Below are 254 nucleotides of genomic sequence, written 5' to 3'. Positions count from 1 at the left end.
GCTGTTGCTTTTCAAGTGTGTTGAGTTGCAGTGTTAAGTCATTTATTTGTGTGCTTTCCGATTTTTTTGATGAAGGCACTTAGAGCTATAAACTTCCCTCTAAGAACAGCTTTCAGGATGTCCCAGAGGTTTTGTTGTGTTGTATTATCCTTTTCATTTAGTTCCAGGAATATTTTTATTTCTTAATTTCTCTTTTGACCCATTCATCATTTAGGAGTGTGTTCTCCATGTGTTCATGTGGTGACTAGGGCATC

This window comes from Nannospalax galili, unplaced genomic scaffold (genome assembly GCF_000622305.1).
Source record: "Nannospalax galili isolate Female #2095 unplaced genomic scaffold, S.galili_v1.0 scaffold63, whole genome shotgun sequence".
Taxonomy (NCBI): domain Eukaryota; kingdom Metazoa; phylum Chordata; class Mammalia; order Rodentia; family Spalacidae; genus Nannospalax; species Nannospalax galili.
The sequence above is the reverse complement of the archived record's forward strand: the minus strand, read 5'-3'. Positions refer to the sequence as shown.